The sequence below is a fragment of the Stegastes partitus genome, unplaced genomic scaffold (genome assembly GCF_000690725.1).
Source record: "Stegastes partitus isolate 25-593 unplaced genomic scaffold, Stegastes_partitus-1.0.2 Scaffold721, whole genome shotgun sequence".
In the NCBI taxonomy this organism is placed as follows: domain Eukaryota; kingdom Metazoa; phylum Chordata; class Actinopteri; family Pomacentridae; genus Stegastes; species Stegastes partitus.
The window spans coordinates 147,494-163,853 of NW_007578452.1; the positions used below are offsets into that span (position 1 = coordinate 147,494).

At 41.4% G+C, this 16,360-nt stretch overlaps 1 long non-coding RNA gene across 1 annotated transcript; it reads left to right on the plus strand.

Annotated features, from left to right (window-relative positions):
• The first annotated feature begins 467 nt into the window (after window positions 1-467).
• LOC103364130 (uncharacterized) lies at window positions 468-10,611 on the plus strand. Its single transcript, XR_520530.1, has 4 exons — window positions 468-563; window positions 4,231-4,294; window positions 8,399-8,478; window positions 10,527-10,611. It is a non-coding gene; the product is annotated as an uncharacterized LOC103364130 (long non-coding RNA).
• The last annotated feature ends 5,749 nt before the right edge of the window (window positions 10,612-16,360 follow it).

The following is a 16,360-nucleotide window of genomic DNA, read 5'->3' on the forward strand; positions in this document are numbered from 1 at the left end:
TAAATTTGTCCTGGAGATACAATCTTCTATGAAAAAACTTTTTTGTTTCATGTTTTTAACATCTATTCACTGAGGTACCACACACTCTGTTCAGCACATCCTCACTAAACTGCATGAAACTTTTATTCAAACATTGCCAGCTGTTGAGCAAATATATTTTATTTCATTTAGATGACAGCTGAAGATATGTTTTTCATCACTCTCCATAAATATTTATATTTATTATTTATATTTATTGTGAAAATTGCAAGTAATTTTATTTGTCCATGCCTTTCTTTGCCATTTCTTTAAACACTGGATACTGAAATGGTTTATTGGACGCAGTGTTATGAGCAGCTGTATGTGTTTAGCCTGCAGTTAATTCTGGATGGGAGTGAATGTCCATTAAATGTAATCTTGTTTTTCAGTCCAGCGCTCAAACCACAACTTCAGAGAATTGGCCACCGATGAAGACATCATCCATCATCCCACTGACGCTCTGCCAGAACACTTGGAGATAAATATGGAGGCTTTTCAAGTTGTACCTGTCTTTGAGAAACCACACAATCATAAACCCACATAGAGTAAGCATACACAGATTCATAATTCCCATCTTTTTCTGCAAATCAAAAGCATAAAAAAATTATCTTTCTGTGCCTATTCATCAAGCACAGCTCACTCTGTCAGCAGTAGCTTTTATCCAGCATCATTATTTCACATCTTGATGGCTGCAGCTGTGTGTGTGTGTGTGTGTGTGTGTGTGTGTGTGTGTGCGCAAGCTTCTCTCACCTACCCAGAATATATGAAGAAACCCAAAATGATCCACTCAGAAATTTGAGTTCTTGGTTTAATGAAATAGTGCTTTTAGAGTTGATCTGAAGAGTCCACTAGAACACTTATCTCAGCATCAACAGTGCTGTAGAAAAAGAGCTGCCTTAATCGGATTGCTGGAGCTCTAAAAGGTTTTCTGCACATGGGTTCCTCTGCAGGCTGCTGGGCTCCAGGGCCAGACTGGGCACTGAGGCCTGACTGCCAGGCGGACTCGGTGGCTGGACTGGATGATAAAGTCCAGAGACTCACTGGTGTCTTTGTTAGCCGCCACGAGTCTACGAGTAAGATGATACTAATTAGAGCCTTCGAATATGTGATTGAATCAGTAAACACAATACACACAGTGAAGCAGGAGCTCACAGATACACAACACCCACACCTCACCCATACTAAAAAGATACAGTATGTAGATATGATGGTGCGTGTACATGCACACACACATTTTTAGACTCTGATTTGCTTTTGTTCACTTTTTTTTTTTTCCCCTCACTGTACACCTACACATCAGTCCACGGACTCACACAGAGGAATTCATCTATCAGTGGTTCACTGTGCCCTGAAGCAAGTGAGAGCTGCAGCAGACATTGATCAAACTGACTTCTAACATGAAGAAGTTCAAAATCACACTTTTCAAATCCCTTTACTGCCGGCAACCTTCCACTACTGATATAAAAGCAGGCACACATACACAGACGTGCACATTATTACACTCCGCTGTATGCATTCGAGCAAACATGAGACGTCAATGCAAAGATCCCCATTCACACATGCTGTCTGTTTCGAAGTGCAACATAACCCTGACATTTTTAGCTCACAAACATACAAAAATGGCATCAGTGCCTTTTGCGCTCCTGAGGAAGTGAAATAACATTTCAGTAATAGTAAAGGCCTTTCAAACGTGACAGTGACAACAGTGACTGGATGCACCGTTTTCTGAGGAGCCATTTTGGAGGGAATTTTTTCTCATGAATTGTTCCTTCAAATTAGCACATTGTCCTAAGTACAAACTGTCCCATTAGATGACTAATTTGTGTACACAACATTCTTTTTCATTCCCTCAGTTTAGTAATGTGCTCCCTCAAATTGATTAATTCAGCTCATAAATTAATAATTTCTGCCCTCAAATTTCCAAATCACACACTTCAAATCCTTCCAGTTATAACAGTTATCAACTTCATTCCATTTGCCCTTGTTCCCCAAACATTCTTAGTATAGAAACTGGAATTTAAGACAGTTTTTGGCTGCTAAATACGTTCCTTAAACTTATTTTAGAGGATAACAGATGAACTCTGCTGAAAGAGTATGAATGCTAAAATGTGAAGGATAACCCATGTCAGTCTGCCATTGAGGCTGAGAATCCCTCCCTAGCTCTCTAAACTACTCAACAACAAAAAAAAATAACAGAAACCTGTGTTCCTCCTCCAAACGAAGCCTGTTTGGCTATAAGTCAAGGAAATGTACCATCTTTTTTGCACAGCAGCTCCGGAGTTATTAGCCTTTGTTCCAACTGTTTTGCATATTCAGCCTCCCTTCCAGCCCACATAGATGTTAATGCACTCCCACACAAACAGATCGGTGTGAACAGGGCAAACATATTTTCCATCTCTCTCTCTCTCTCTCTCTCTCTCGCTCTCCCTCTCTCTTTCTCACTCTTTTACTGTCTCAACTGTCTTTCACTGCTGTCTTTTTCTAAAGCCCACTCACATCACACACAACTAGGCACACACATGTCCACACACACATAGACAAAGGTGCACAAAGTAAGTTTTTTTAGTGTGTGTGAGTCTCTGGCAACCACCTCTCACTGTGCTGGATCAGCTGAAATAGGATCCATCCCTCAGATCCCGCTGTACCTCTCACACATACTGATGTAGTCTGATCTCCTGTCAGTGAGACGGCCTGCAGGGAGCAAGTCAGGGGCTTATAACACGGCCTCCAGAGACCATCCCAGCCAGATGCTCAAAGAGTTGGAAAGCAAGAAAACAATAGCCACTTCAGAGAGCCAGGGATATTATGGGGCCATTGATGCTACAGCGCAAACCCGTGTCGCTTTAGGCTGCTTTATGTGACATCACCGCACAGCTCTCGTCTGGCAAGTCACCAGTGTTTTGAAGTGAGACAAATGTAGTTTGGTGATATGCCTTGAGAAAAGTGCGCATGCTCGCGAACACGCTTGTGCACACTTGCTCAGAGGGACACACGTTCACTTAGTTCCTGTGGCAATGGTGTCACAACAGTGGGCATGAAAACAGACTATGTCAAAGCAAATCTACAGTACAAAGGCTGCATGTCGCTGCATGATAGCATTCAAATGAAACCATAGCCAGCAGCTCTGACTCTCAGGCAGCAGACTTGTAAGGTGTTGAAAGAAAAACTGTATGTTTTTACAAGCTGGGGCCCATTATGGTTCAGTTTAGCCAACAGTTTACAACAATTTATTTAGCAACTTAACAGGAGGTGTACATCTCAGCGCACTGCATGTGTGCTTGCTTGTTTTGTGGCTTCAGTTTGTTTAGCACTGACATACCTGTAACCATCACAAGTCTATGAATCAAAAAGTAGGTTAACATAAAAAATATTGTCATGATCAGTAAACATTAATGGCCAGTATAGAAAATATAAAAGCATCATCATATAAGTCTATTTACTATTCTGGAGGTAGCACTGGGTTAACGTGAATCATCGCTAAACATCAATTCATCAAACGTCTCTGCCCATGTTTCATGGAAAATGTTTTTTTAACTGAAGGGCATGTCATTAATATAGAACAACACTGACTTGCCTCGTTGTGACAATTTTGCATTAATTTCTTCCTGCATTGCATTTTTTTTTCCCTAGAAGAGAGGTGCTCCGCTCTCACAGTGCTGCATTCCCCTCCTTCCTCTCACTTCTTTACTACTCTCTTTACATGAGAATGTGTAAATATGGAATTATTGTGAAATTGATTGTTGCTCTTTTCTGTCCAGTGTGGCCTTCCTCCCATTAATCTCTAATGCCTGCAGAAGAAGCTAAAAATCCATCTGGGGCCATCGCTGCAGACAATTGTCTGAAAGACCCATTCCATCCAAATTGAATTAGAATCAATGTGGAGCATACACAAGCAAGAGCATCATTAGATCAAGAGATGTAAGCAAAGGGAGGGACAGTGAAGAAAAAGGAGACTAAAGCCAGCTGATCACGCTCCCTCCATTTAGGCCATGTGATTAAACCCTTGAATAATATCAGCATGAATGCATTTTTTTTTTTTTTGGCTCTTTTGAAAGTGTTCAACTTCACATCTGCATGTTGTTCACTTTCTAACACTTTATACACACCAACACTGAACTCACAAACACAAAAAATTCTCAAGTTTTTCAAGTGATTGTTGAGCCCGGTCCTAAGCCTTTAAGTCTTGATGTAAGCACCACTTTCTCTTTGCAGAGAAGGAAAAGATGGGGATGCAGATTTAGAAGAGGAAGAGGAACACAAAGAAGAGTAAGCGACGGTGAGTCACGTGCAAAGACACAGCTGGTATGACCGAGCTGCTAGAGTGAGAGCAAGATGAGTTGACAGAGACTGAGAGAAAGATGAAAGGATGTGGGAGGGTTCAGTGGAAGAAGAAGAGGCATATTATAGTGAAGCTGAAAGCAAGTCAGTGACAAATGAAAATACAAGGTGACTGCTGTGCCTGTCACAGCAGCAAAAGCTGGAGATATGACTTAGGAAAATATGGTACAAAACCTAAAGAGGAGTCAGCAGGAGATTAGTGAATGTTAGATAGTGAGATTTGGTCGGCAGGAGATGAAGAGATACTTTAGAGAAAGCAAAGCTAAAAGCAACGAGGATAGGGTAGGCGGACGATTTAAGTAATTTTGAAACTGATACAGTTTGTGGGCAGGAGAGAGTTGTGTGAGGGGGTTGAGACAGGGAGAGAGGAGATATGGTGTGAAAAAGAGATACAGAGAGAGTAAGATATGAGAGAGGGTGAGATAGAGATAGATAGGCCGGCCTGGAGTGAGACAGAGTTATCGGCCATGATCGATCTGGCAGGCTGATGCCAAATGGGGGGTGTAATGATGGGTAATGATATGAGCCTGAAGAGGGAGCACAGTGTGCATCTATGTGTGTGTGTGTGTGTGTGTGTGTGTGTGTGTGTGCGTGTGTGTGTGTCCAGGATCCATGACCACACAGTGGCTCACACTTTCATTAATAGAGCCAATTCATCGCACCTCGCAGAGATGGTTTAATACACACCCCCATAACAATCTATATATACTGTACATACATGTCACAATACGCTCTCATATTTCAAGTGTTCTCTCTCTCTGTCTATTTGTCTGTCTTTGTCTCACCTTTTTTTTCCTGAACCAGACTCTATCCTCACTCCTTCTCTGGCTCTCTTTTCCTTGCCACTCTTAGTGTGCTCCCCCCCACCCCATCCACCTCCATCATCATCTGTCACTTTCTTTTCTCTCCACCATTACTTTTTCATTTCTTTCTCACCCACCATGAATCTTCGAATCTGTTCATCTGTTTTTCAAATTAACCCGTCAAACATGCATTGCCGCTGGGTAGTGCAACATTTCAATTGATAAAACACATAGTATGCCAAGCCATACAAACATGTGTGCGCACACACACACCCACACACACACACACACACACAATGACATGTTTATCTGCACACCCTTGGCAGACCTACTGACTCTAAAACAGTTTCCACAGCAACATGAAGTGGCGAAGAATAATGTATTCTGTTATGGCTGGGGATGATTAGCATTATCCTGTTCTGTTTCAACATCTATGTTAGACTCCTCATCTCACACTGTTTCGAAGGTACATTAGAAGTGATTGTAACCTACACAGTGAAATAACCATATAGAAGTCACTGGGTTAGGTATATGATTAAAATGAGCATCATGTTTGTTTGAATAGGGATGTCAGATGGAGGACATGACAAACTATACAGACTGGCTGAACAGTCATAAAAATGCATGTCCACTGTCACCATTCAAAAGATGGACTAGTCTGTGGCCATTACTATGGAAACCAAATCCAATCCAATTCAGAGATTTAGGCCAAGATCACATCTTTCAGAACTGACTATTTTCCAGCAGCAACATTTGACCATACTGACTCGCTCACAGTCAGGCTGAATCAGTGACAAGAAGAATAATAAATAGCTTTTCATTCACTGGCAAGCCAGCATTTGCATATATCCTCATTCAACACAGTTAAACTGAGATGAAATGTAAGTTACTGATTTTATTTTACTTCATTATAATGGTTATTCAGTAAAGGTTTGTTCTTGTACAAAATTATTATTAAACAACATATTTGATGGTGTAATTATATTCTACACCTCACATTAAAAAGTACATGCTGTTTTGGATACATTTTAAAAACATGTTTTTAGTGGGAAAATCAAACCAAACCAATTAAACTTGGACAATCCAACTTTAGCTGAGAGAAGAGCAGAAGATGCTTGAAACGTCACACCCTGCTATACTCTGGCTACGGAAACCAAAAGTGCACAGGGAATTCGTTGTCCTTCTTGTTAGCAGTCTATAGCCAACCATGATTTTGACAAGACATTTAAAGCTGCATGGGAAATTTTAAACATTGTTACTTCGGGTAAGTCTCCTAATGCTGCAGCAAATATTGTAGATTTTTCATCATGTTGCCACAGAGCTGAGACAAATGAAGAGCAAACATGAGAAGTGACATGAAACTGTCACGATGAACTGAGCAATAATCTTGTAATACCTTGTGGAGGTGAGATACTTTTCATCAGCCACTAAATCAGTCAAATGCTGCTCTCTCCTCATCTCATTGTTAATTTGACAAAAAACTGTTTTATTTCAGTAATACCCGTAGCCAAGATGGTTTGTGTAGCTGAGGTGTAATCTGTTTTGCCGAAAAAAAGTGACAGGTAGAATAGACCACTTGTTTGTTGTAGTTATAAGAGACAATTACCTCTCAGCATGCACTGAAATACGGTAAAGAAGATCTATTTTTCTTTATTTTACAGCAAATAAAACATTTCTTAATAAAATCACTCTAGTTTTAACCATTCTTTCTTTTACCACACATGCAAATTGACCATTACCATCAGATTGCAGGTCAGAGTGACACAAACAACATTCTAGTTCCTCTAAAAGACAGTGAACACAGGTATCTACTCTTTGTCTTCTTTAGAAAACACTAAAGCTAATCTAGCAAGAACATGTGGTCCAAACACCAAAGACTGCAGAGCCAGAAGTTCCATTAATATACATGCATCAGTTTACTATTGCATGTGGCATTTTCTATATACAATGTTTGTTTTTTAAATCAAAATAACATAAAGCCAAGGATTCCAAATGAAGTGACGCAAGGAATAGTCAGGTGATGCTAAATTATGTGACGTTTAACAGTGTGAAAGGTGTACATGCACATAGTACACTAATTTTATTGAAAAGGGAAAATGATCAGAATAACTTAATTTCCAGTAATGTATTTCATAAACTAATTGGTAACTTAACATGTAGACACTGCTTGACTTCAAGCAAAGTCTGCTCACCTGTGACATTTATTCTTTTTTTTTGCATCATCTTCTGTAAAAGAAGGACAACGTATTACACACCAATACTCAATGTTGCCAAATAACATCAAGCGACTGGTTCTGTCAGGCTCTAGACAAAATCCTTCTGGAATCAATAGTGTAAATGAAATTCATGTCTTGTCATGAAAATCAGACCTCATTTATCAAACCACTTGCTGCAAACTGTTATTTCTGTTTGTCTCAAACATTATTCATGCCAAGCTATCATCTGTCATTCTGAACAACGAAGCTGGATGTTTCATTCACATTAGAAAACTTGATTTGACACAAGCTTTGTACAGTTGATAATTCAAATGATGATGAGTTCCTGATGAAAGCCTGCCGAGGACTGAATATAGGAAAGAGTAAACGGACATCAAGCACTGGCCCATTATCTTTTCCTTAGCAACTCCTCCTCACAACTTCACAAGCTGTGCCTAAAAAAACACTCGTGTGGACAAACTGGCAAGTGAGGATGAGGAAAATAAATGAGAGGGAAAGGATGGTTAATGAGAAATGCTATTTTTACTGCTTTGATGTCCCCATCCACATAAGCACACAGCTTAGACAAAAACAAATTAGAGATGTCGACTGCATCCCAAAGACATTAAAAACATATTAGCACAACAACCATTTGAGACTGTGTCCATACACATGCACATGCGGTGTGTCTGTGTGTGTGTGTAGGTGTGTAGGTGTGTGTGTGGCTGCATTGCAAATTCAGAAAAAGTATTCTTAGTGTATTTCTTAGCACTTGTCCACACTGGCTGGCATTATGCATATCACTGTGAGCAGTTGTTCCTTATGGCTAATAGTAGGCAAAATATCAACATAATGACACCATAGTTTCTGCACAGCTAGATGACTCAGAGGCATAGTACCATGATTCATTTCCCTGCTGAGAACTGTATAGAATACAGATCAACAGCACTGACGCAGTGATGAACACATCCAGAAGGATCTAAAGGCACTTTGTCAAACTTTGGAAAGTGACTCTGATTCTTTTCCTGTCTGCTCCTCATGTAGTGTCCATCTTCACACAATGCCAGAACTGATGGGAGGAAAAGAGTTAGTGTAGAAATAGGAGCCTGTGAGAAGATTGAAAGGTAAAAACAACTAAAAGATCAACACATGCGAAAAGCAAAAGACTTTAAGAGTTGTCCAATTACAACATTCTTACATGACTTGCATTACCATGAAGATTCAATCGTGCAGCGCCACCTTTGGCACCACTCGCTTGTCGCTGTGGGCGTGTCAACACTCATGAGTTTTAAGCAAACTTTGCTTGTTAGCAAGTATTGAGTAAATAAGCAACCCACCACTCTCTCCGGGAATTTGCATGACTTTGTGGCAAACAGCACTTCATTTTTGTTTCTGGTGGCAAGGGTCACACAAAAAAGAAACCTCAGAAACTTAATGATCTTCTCCTGCTCAGACATTCTTCTGCATCTGGTAAATATAAAAAACTTCCCGGCCCATCTCTCATCTCATCTCTCTTTCACAACTCACTACCACACCTCCAGGCAAAGTTTGCCCTTTTTTGGAGTCTTTTTTTTGTTTGTTTGTTTTGTTTTTTGCAATTAAACGTTCACGTGTTCTCTCGACTTGCGGGCCCATCCAGTGTTGCCTTTAGAGCAGACTCATTCACATCTCGTAAAAATATTTAGCAGCAGGTATCTTGTCGAGTCACTTTCATAAATGTACTAATTCAACTCTTTGTTTCAAGAAACTGACTGATATCTAAAGTCAGGGTACAATGCCTGGTAGCATATACAACCCTCTTTATCAATGACATCGAGTGAAACTACAAAAGCAAATAGAAAATAAAGAACAATTAACAACAATAAAATACAATTAGCTGACTGAGAAAAGACATTACCATACTTGGATCTATGTACAGGGTGACATGACTACATTTTATGCATTCATTCATTCCTAATATAGCAAACAACAAACTAGAATTACTGCCTCACAGCTATTTGCCTCTGCCTGGCCATCACTTACGTACTTTACATCTTTGTCTGACTACACTCAGTAATAAGGACTTTAAAATTCGACGACAGTAAAAAAATATTTCCATGTTCACATGCTTGGCCAGTGAAGCTGATTCTGATAGAATACAAGGCATTAGATAATGCTTTAGATATAGATATTGCTGCTAAGGAGCTACAAATTCTAAAACATTTTCAGACCTATGCATTTAGTGTAGTTTTAAGGTGAGTACCCGAGATTAGTTTCACCCATTTAGTATTTAACCAGACGTGAAATATTGTCACATTATAGCCTTTTGTTCCAAAGTTATGGCACTTGATAATGGCCAGAGAAGTGCAGAACATTATGATGTCACAATGAGACACTTGTATGAATTTTTATTTATGAATTCCTGGTTTACAGTGAAAAGTGTTTCTAACCTAAACCTTTGACCACCAAAATCTAACAAGTTCATCTTTGAGTTCAAGTAAACACTTGCATCAAATTTGAACAGATCTGTTTAAGGCCTTCAAGAGATATACTGTGAGAATTGGACGGACTACACGAAAACATAATGCCTCTAGCCACGGCTGTCGCCAGAGTAAAGCCATGAAAACACAGAACGTGAAGCATGTAGATGAGCGAAAACGAGAAAAACAGGAGAATAGAAATGGACAGAGGGTTGAGGGCATTGACGACATAAAGAGAATTGTAATGACACTGAGAACTTGCACTCTATCTTAGGGAAAAGAGAGGAGACAGAGGAGATGAGCTAAGATTGGTTAAAATGAGGAAAACAGAAATGGCTGCAATAACTGACCACTGACTCTAGACCACAGTCAATATATCTAAGTGGATTTTAGCAGTGCTACGATAGAAGAAATGCGCCAGCATGCCCACAGTGTACACACACTCCAAACACACACACACACGCACACACACACACGCACACACGAAAACAAACAAACTCAGAATTGGTTTAATTCCACCGGCTGGGTTTGAATGTGAGAATAGAAAGTGACATTATACTCACACAGTGCTACAGTTTCACACCTGCCTGCAGCTTCATTGGGTAGGTGGGGGCAGCAAGGTTGCAGGCTGCAATATTAAACCATCAATCACCCCCTAAATTAGGCATTTTACATCACACAAGCACTTACAGCTCTCTCTCCTTCTCCCACAGGTGGGGTCCAAGCCAAGGGAAAAGAGATTACATCACAAAAGCAATGATGGTGCAGCAAGACCCATGAATACATTACACCATCATATACACGCAGAGCATGGGCGGAAAGAGGCAGCAAAATAATAAATCATAATGAATAATATCAAATCAAGCAGTTATTTCTTTACTCTGAGGTACATGAGGTATGTATATATGCGGGAACTTTCGGCACGACGTGTCTCTGTTGCAGGGTAGTTTACACCAATCAAAGAAAATAGAAGCAAGTGATGTGTATTTCCCTTCTTGTTCACAGCATTTCATTCATTACCCAATCCATGTTTTGTCTGTCAACATTAAATACATGCAACAAAGGGCTCATTTCAATCACACATGCTGGACGAGACAGCAGCGTGTCCACTGTGCTGTTTCTCATGTTTTGATTACCCCCCAAAAAAACAAACATCTGGTATGTCAATGAGCTGGAAAGCTATTAACAAGCACGGAGAACAAGCGAAGAGAGCAACACAAGACAGAACGGAGGGGAAAGATGAGGTTAAAGCAGAAGTGGAGAGAAAGAAAACAGGAGGGGAAAAGACAGAAAGAAATAGAGAGTGTGAGGGTAAATGAAGCATGGAGTTGCATTTATCCCAATTAGCTACTGCAGGGGTCTTGGGTGAGAAGGGAGAAAGTGTCCACCCCCATTAACAGTGTTTACTGACATGCCTGCTGATTACAAGCTGGGGGAGAGAAACTGATCGCACAGCTCGGCTCTCTTTGCACACATGAAAGGGAAAATGGCGCAAACGCAGGAAGATTCACACACAGAACCGCAGCAAACCTATTTTTTTAAATTTTTTTTTTGTCTAGCTTCCTTCACATCCTGTTTCCTCCCACCACCCTGCCTCTCTCTATGACTCCCTCCACTCCCTCTCAGTCTGCCAGCATGCACAAGTTGGAGCTAGATTTCACATGTCCCATTATGAGTCAACTTCAATTCTTGTCTTCCTTGTCTCTGTCGTGCTGTGTTGTGTGGCAGTGATAATGGAAGTAATTACACTGGCTCCATGTCTGTTCCACAGCACAGCAGCACAGACAGACTGTGGCAACATGATGCCCACTGCTGCTTGGCTACATTCTCACATGCTCTGGAGAATCACAGCTGAGAGGCCTGCATACTGTCACACGGAAACACAAACACCAGGGGAGAAAAAAAATGGTGTTTGTCTGTTTTTGTTTTTTTTTTTGAATAGACAGACTAAACCAAATATGCAAAGAGGTTACAGAAAGCCTATGGATATGTTTGTGCTGCAGTTTTCATTCCAGGTTCATTCTGCAAGTATTTCAGCAAGATCGAATATGCTATGTGGTTTCAGTGGGATTTGCTGGAATCTAGTCTTATGGCGTTGCTGAGATAAGCTGCCCGTGGGCGAACATACTGCTGCACTTCTGACCCTCCAATACAAAACGATATAACCTCTGCTGCTCAGGATTGCAGTTGATACAAGGGAATAGAGGAGCAGACAATAAAGAGCATGGAGGAAATGTGTGAGTTCCTTCCGAAGAGAGGGGGGAAGGACAAAGGAACAGAAAAGCAGAGCAGCATATCTCAACAAAACCAGGGAGGGAGAGAAAGAGAATGTGCATTTGGCAGAACAAAAAGCCTGTGGAGGTGAAAAAGGGCGATAAATAGCGAATACAAAGTACTTGTTGAGTAAATGAATACATGAAAAGGAGACATTTCATTTCATTCACTGGCTCCAGGATTTTAGGAACATTTTATCTCTGCAGAATTTATAGGCAACAGTTGTGCCTTTTGCATTTTACATCACAAATGCATTGAGCCAAAGAGGTGAGCAGAATGCACCTAAAGGGTTGTTCGGAAAAACAACAAACACAGTTCGACAGCTAGGCGCTAAGCCTTTATGGCTCTACAGTGAGCAGAGAAAACAGTCACGTCTGTGTACAAACAAGGGCACAAAGAGAAGCAGAGGACCTCATAGAGTTGCCCTTGCTCCTTTCTTCTCCTCACTTTTTTTTCTCTCCACCCTCCTCTGGGTCTGACCTCTCTCAGCTCTGTTCAGTTCCAAACCCAAACTCTAACCCATCTGAAGAGAGACACCTAGTGGTGCAGAAGAAACCCCAATCTACCGCTAGACCTGGACGACACTTTCCATCCCAACTAACTTAACCGCACATCACCATTATGCTTTCTCCTCTCTTAGGACCCTTAACAAGGCCACATTAATCACATTGGACCACTAACTACAGCAATTATTGCTGCGATTTGCACATCGCTTGCTATCAGCCACAGATGCCTTTCCTAGAGGAAAAGGATTTGTCTTTCCTTTTTGGGTGTTGGTGGAAGCAGGGATGGGTAGGTGGGTGGGGGAGGGTGTTCTTTAAGGTAGGACAAAATGGAAAGCAGTTATGGATGAGGTGCCTGCTATCATGGTGGATCAGCGTGGTGCGTGGTGCATAGGAGGAATGAGAGTCATATTACTGACCAAGGATGATTAAAAGCCACCTTTCAGGTAGGCGGTGTAATTAGAAATCAATTAAAGTCAAAATGTAGGAATGGCTTTTGGAGAAGCCTAATAATGGCAGTGTAGAAAAGTGAACATGCACTGTATCATTTTCTTTTGCCATAATTTCATTATGTTTCTTGAAAAAAGGCAATGAGTGGTTTCTAGTGTTTTCAGGTGTGTTCTTTAAGAATAATTCCAGCTCCTAGGTGATGGACACAGTGATCCGAGATGCTTCACATCACGTGACCTGTAGGAAATTGTGACTATTAATCAATCACACCTCTCAAGCTTGCAGAGGGCCTCTTGAAGGGTTAATAACACTGTTAAAATTAATGTGACAGCCTGCATACAGGATGTCATCATTCTCCCCAAGAGGCTGTAGACATGACAATTATCATTGGATGGTACCTTTAAAGTACCTGTCCCACCTTATAGGTCTGACACTAAATCAGCTGACACGAACAACACGAAACTCCCCCCCAGTCAAAAATCAGTTGAATCGTGAAGCGTTTGAAAAGCTGATCTGCCATGACTGCTCAATGGACTTCTCTGATAAAACCAGACAAGGTGGTATTACACGAGCGAGCCCCAATCAGAACGGCTGCAGTCGATCTATCATGGTGTTATCTGCGGATGGGGTATATTACCTGGGGCCCAGACAGCCCTGGGCATGCGTGGATGTATAGGGCCGATAGCGGAGCTGGCTGTCATCCCTCTGGGCTGATTAATGAGGAGCCCGGCCCAGTGTTTAATGTGTTTAATATGGGCCGCTGACGAGGCCGTCACACTGACGGAACCCACCCGTCTCACTGACTGATGAAGTCACCTGCAGCTCTCCCTCTCTTGCTTTCTTTTACAGATACAGTAAAATAAAAACACACACACACAAACACACACACACACAACTTCTCTGCCTTCCACGGCATCATCTGCACCCTGTTTACCGACATGCAAGAAACATTTCATTAGCACTTATCTATAAGAGATATGGGCATCCTTATATAATTCCACTTATAATGCCTAGAATGTTGCTTTCACAGAATAAAATCTTGTATTTCAGAATATACTGACGTACACGTGAACACATACACAGACTGGTCGATAACACCTGCAAAGCTAAAGATTTACAGTTTTGTTTGAAAATATTATATGAAATAAAAATCGACGTGTTTTACAGGTGTGCTCAAGTGTTTTTATTTATTTTGCCCAGTGAATACTTACATTGAAAAGCATTGTGTTGTACCTGCCAGCGGGTCGTCACAACAAGAGTAATGACATCTTAATTCGACTACAGGAGAGACTTTCTGCAATTAGGTGGAAAAAATGATCTGCATATATCACCATCAGCATTCAGCTAAAATAAATGGAAAACATCAGCATATCAGCAAAAATCTTAAATCATGCATCACTACTGCTCCCTCAGTGCGGTGATCCTGCTTTTGCCGTGAAAGGGAGGGAAGAGGGAGAGCTCTGTTCAGGGGGGGCATTTGGGGAGTCAGAGCTCTCTAATGGAAGACACTTAAACCTTTCTGTGTGGAAAGATTTGGGCTCTTTTGCTCTGTGTAATGAAACATCTAATATTCTTGTGCCTTCTCTGCCCAGCAATCAGACTCTTCTCCTCCTTCCCTCCCTCCTGCTCCATGATCTGTCTATTACTCTCAGCCTGCCTCACTCTCTTTTTCTTTATTTCAGCTTTCCTACTCCCACCTGCTAATTTTCACTTCTTTCTGCCGTTCTCTCTCCTTCACTATCTGCTGCCTTCCCACTCCTTCCCAGCACATCTCTATCTCCTTTTTTTTTTTTTCATCTATCACCTCCTCTGCAATGTTCTCATTTAATCATCCCCTCAAGAAATATATTCACTTCCGAACAACTGGGTTCCTATTAGATCATATACTCTGTTGTTACAGCAGTTACCGTGGCCAGTGCCTGTACTCTCAGGGTGGCCGGAGGTAGCAATGTACACAGCAGTCCACCCCAAGAAATGCCCACACAAGGGGGAGCAAAGATATTACCAGCAGGATGGCAGCTTAGCTTCCAGCAGCACATGTCCAAAACAGAACCAGATGTGTTGACATCTCGGTGTTGTACATCCCGTTGCTTTACTTATACACTGTTAGTTTTCACACCTTTTTCGCAGCTCACATTTGCTCTAATGCGAATTGAGGGCTAAAAGTAATAAAATCTACCTGGCAGCAATTTGGTGTGCTGATATTCATAGCAGCTGGCCTGGATAAAATTAATTTTTATTGATTTTTTTTTTTTCCTGGCAAGCAGTAACATTTAATATTACATGTTCAGAGCGGTAACATCTACACGATTCAAGTGCTTGTTGAATCACGCCACATGTGGGGGTTGCACTGAAAATGTCATTTTTTCAGTCGAGATAATGTGGGCTGTGCTCCCACAGGGCGTGTCCAGTACTGTATGAGGCAGGTACAGATCAAGCCAGGGAGCTGGGGGAGTGAGGCAGGGTGAGAGTGGTGCGAGGTGGGGGCACTCTCAGTCCCTACAGACTGGAGTAATGAAATATCAGCTCTCTGCGAGGCTTGTTCTACCTTCAGGGTGGTTAGCTAAGGCCCAGTTTAAGTTTACAGCATGGACAGAATCCTAATGATCCCTGGTCCAGTCCTGCTACCGTGGGCTTTGCTGTTTTTAATATATATGGATCTGCTTTTTTAATTATCTCCATGTCATGTTACACTTGCTTTGCACCGCCTGTGAAAAGAAAGACAGGCAAAGCATGGCTGCTACTCCTACTGCAGCCTTCCCTGCTCTAGACACCCGAATCCCATCTGCGCATTTATTCACACGTGCACAAATTGAACACCGCACACACACGAGAAGTGAAAATAGAAACAAATGCACGCTTTCATATGAGCATACAACAATGCACAGTTGCATATGCAGGGGCAGAGGAACATATGTAAATCAGATAAATATGTAGTTTCTGCATGGTGGAAATCCTGATGTAAGGAGGACATATCAGGCATGTGCAATGGACACGAACAAGGAATTGTTCTACACAGAAGGGGGGGGGGATCTCAACATTGATATATAACTCTACGTACTGCGTGCAAATGGTGGCAAATACAGATTTTGAAAGGGTCAAGGTTTTGCAATACATCTACTGTATGTGGCTAAAGTCTGCAAGCACACAGTGGTACAAAAAATGTTTTCAGCTCTCAGTTCCCAAGTGATGTATCATAATAATAATCACTGTAAGGCCCAGAATGAAGGTGTTTCTTTCAGAGAGGGGGATGAAGGCAGAACTCTAGTAATTATGCAGCCGTAATGGAGTCGGTGCCTAGTGAGAGCCTAATGAGCTTA